General features: G+C 37.9%; 1 non-coding gene and 9 pseudogenes across 1 annotated transcript; all 10 read right to left on the reverse strand.

Annotated features, from left to right (window-relative positions):
- Positions 1–66: 66 nt before the first annotated feature.
- On the reverse strand, positions 67–185 carry LOC148437564 (5S ribosomal RNA; annotated as a pseudogene).
- A 116-nt stretch (positions 186–301) lies between these two features.
- LOC148437565 (5S ribosomal RNA) lies at positions 302–420 on the reverse strand (annotated as a pseudogene).
- Positions 421–536: 116 nt separating this feature from the next.
- LOC148437566 (5S ribosomal RNA) lies at positions 537–655 on the reverse strand (annotated as a pseudogene).
- Positions 656–771: 116 nt separating this feature from the next.
- On the reverse strand, positions 772–889 carry LOC148437567 (5S ribosomal RNA; annotated as a pseudogene).
- A 116-nt stretch (positions 890–1005) lies between these two features.
- Positions 1006–1124, reverse strand: LOC148437568 (5S ribosomal RNA; annotated as a pseudogene).
- Positions 1125–1475: 351 nt separating this feature from the next.
- On the reverse strand, positions 1476–1594 carry LOC148437569 (5S ribosomal RNA; annotated as a pseudogene).
- A 116-nt stretch (positions 1595–1710) lies between these two features.
- On the reverse strand, positions 1711–1829 carry LOC148437570 (5S ribosomal RNA). The gene has a single exon (XR_015876272.1). It is a non-coding gene; the product is annotated as a 5S ribosomal RNA (ribosomal RNA).
- Positions 1830–1944: 115 nt separating this feature from the next.
- LOC148437571 (5S ribosomal RNA) lies at positions 1945–2063 on the reverse strand (annotated as a pseudogene).
- A 116-nt stretch (positions 2064–2179) lies between these two features.
- On the reverse strand, positions 2180–2298 carry LOC148437572 (5S ribosomal RNA; annotated as a pseudogene).
- Positions 2299–2413: 115 nt separating this feature from the next.
- LOC148437573 (5S ribosomal RNA) overlaps positions 2414–2500 on the reverse strand; it is a 119-nt pseudogene continuing 32 nt past the window's right edge.

The raw sequence follows: 2500 nt of genomic DNA on the forward strand, positions 1-2500 counted from the left end.
TCATTGATAAGTTGAAAAAATGAAATGTAGAATGTAATAGAAAAGAATGTTTTGGCTGTCTAAAATTACCTACAGCACCTGGTATTCCCAGGTGGTCTCCCATCCAAGTACAAACCAGGCCCAACACTGCATAGCTTCCAAGATCAGACGAGATTGGGCATGTCCAGTGTGGTTTGGCTGTAGGTGCTCAAAAGCATTAAATTTAGACCTCTATTACTTCTTAACTCAAGTAAATTCACTGTTAAGTTGAAAAAATTAAATGTAAAATGTAATAGAAAAGAATGTTCTGGCAGTATAAAATTACCTACAGCTCCTGGTATTCCCAGGTGGTCTCCCATCCAAGTACTTACCAGGCCCAACACTGCATAGCTTCCAAGATCAGACGAGATTGGGCAAGTCCACTGTGGTTTGGCTGTAGGTGCTCAAAAGCATTAAATTTAGACCGCTTTTACTTCTTAACACAAGTAAATTCATTGATAAGTTGAAAAAATGAAATGTAGAATGTAATAGAAAAGAATGTTTTGGCTGTCTAAAATTACCTACAGCACCTGGTATTCCCAGGTGGTCTCCCATCCAAGTACAAACCAGGCCCAACACTGCATAGCTTCCAAGATCAGACGAGATTGGGCATGTCCAGTGTGGTTTGGCTGTAGGTGCTCAAAAGCATTAAATTTAGACCTCTATTACTTCTTAACTCAAGTAAATTCATTGTTAAGTTGAAAAAATTAAATGTAAAATGTAATAGAAAAGAATGTTCTGGCAGTATAAAATTACCTATAGCTCCTGGTATTCCCAGGTGGTCTCCCATCCAAGTACTTTCCAGGCCCAACACTGCATAGCTTCCAAGATCAGACGAGATTGGGCATGTCCACTGTGGTAAGCTGTAGGTGCTCAAAAGCATTAAATTTAGACCGCTTTTACTTCTTAACACAAGTAAATTCATTGATAAGTTGAAAAAATTAAATGTAAAATGTAATAGAAAAGAAAGTTATGGCAGTTTAAAATTACCTACAGCACCTGGGATTCCTAGGTAGTCACCCATCCAAGTACTAACCAGTCCCAACACTGCATAGCTTCCAAGATCAGACGAGATTGGGCATGTCCAGTGTGGTTTGGCTGTAGGTGCTCAAAAACATTAACTTTAGACCTGTATTACTTCTTAACTCAAGTAAATTAATTGATAAGTTGAAAAAATTAAATGTAAAATGTAATAGAAAAGAATGTTATGGGAGTATAAAATTACCTACAGCACCTGGGATTCCTAGGTAGTCTCCCATCCAAGTACTGATGAGGCCCAACACTGCATAGCTACCAAGATAAGACGAGATTGGGCATGTCCAGTGTGGATTGGCTGTAGGTGCTCAAAAGTATTAACTTTAGACCTCTATTACTTCTTAACTCAAGGAAATTCATTGATAAATTGAAAAAATTAAATGTAAAATGTAATAGAAAAGAATGTTATGGGAGTATAAAATTACCTACTGCACCTGGTTTTCCCAGGTGGTCTCCCATCCAAGTACTGACGAGGCCCAACACTGCATAGCTACCAAGATAAGACGAGATTGGGCATGTCCAGTGTGGATTGGCTGTAGGTGCTCAAAAGTATTAACTTTAGACCTCTATTACTTCTTAACTCAAGGAAATTCATTGATAAGTTGAAAAAATTAAATGTAAAATGTAATAGAAAAGAATGTTATGGCAGTATAAAATTACCTACAGCACCTGGTATTCCCAGGTGGTCTCCCATCCAAGTACTAACCAGGCCCAACACTGCATAGCTTCCAAGATCAGACGAGATTGGGCATGTCCAGTGTGGTTTGGCTGTAGGTGCTCAAAAACATTAACTTTAGACATCTTTTACTTCTTAACTCAAGTAAATTCAATGATAAGTTGAAAAATTAAATGTAAAATTTAATAGAAAAGAATTTTATGGCAGTATAAAATTACCTACAGCTCCTGGTATTCCCAGGTGGTCTCACATCCAAGTACTAACCAGGCCCAACACTGCATAGCTTCCAAGATCAGACGAGATTGGGCATGTCCAGTGTGGTTTCGCTGTAGGTGCTCAAAAACATTAACTTTAGACCTCTATTACTTCTTAACTCAAGTAAATTCATTGATAAGTTGAAAAAATTAAATTTAAAATGTAATAGAAAAGAATGTTATGGCAGTATAAAATTACCTACAGCACCTGGTAATCCCAGGTGGTCTCCCATCCAAGTACTAACCAGGCCCAACACTGCCTAGCTTCCAAGTTCAGACAAGATTGGGCATGTCCAGTGTGGTTTGGCTGTAGGTGCTCAAAAACATTAACTTTAGACCTCTTTTACTTCTTAACTCAAGTAAATTCAATGATAAGTTGAAAAATGAAATGTAAAATGTAATAGAAATGAATGTTATGGCAGTATAAAATTACAAACAGCACCTAGTATTCCCAGGTGGTCTCCCATCCAAGTACTAACCAGGCCCAACACTGCATAGCTTCCAAGATCAGACGAGA

The sequence above is a fragment of the Taudactylus pleione genome, unplaced genomic scaffold (genome assembly GCF_031769625.1).
Source record: "Taudactylus pleione unplaced genomic scaffold, aTauple2 ptg001778l, whole genome shotgun sequence".
In the NCBI taxonomy this organism is placed as follows: domain Eukaryota; kingdom Metazoa; phylum Chordata; class Amphibia; order Anura; family Myobatrachidae; genus Taudactylus; species Taudactylus pleione.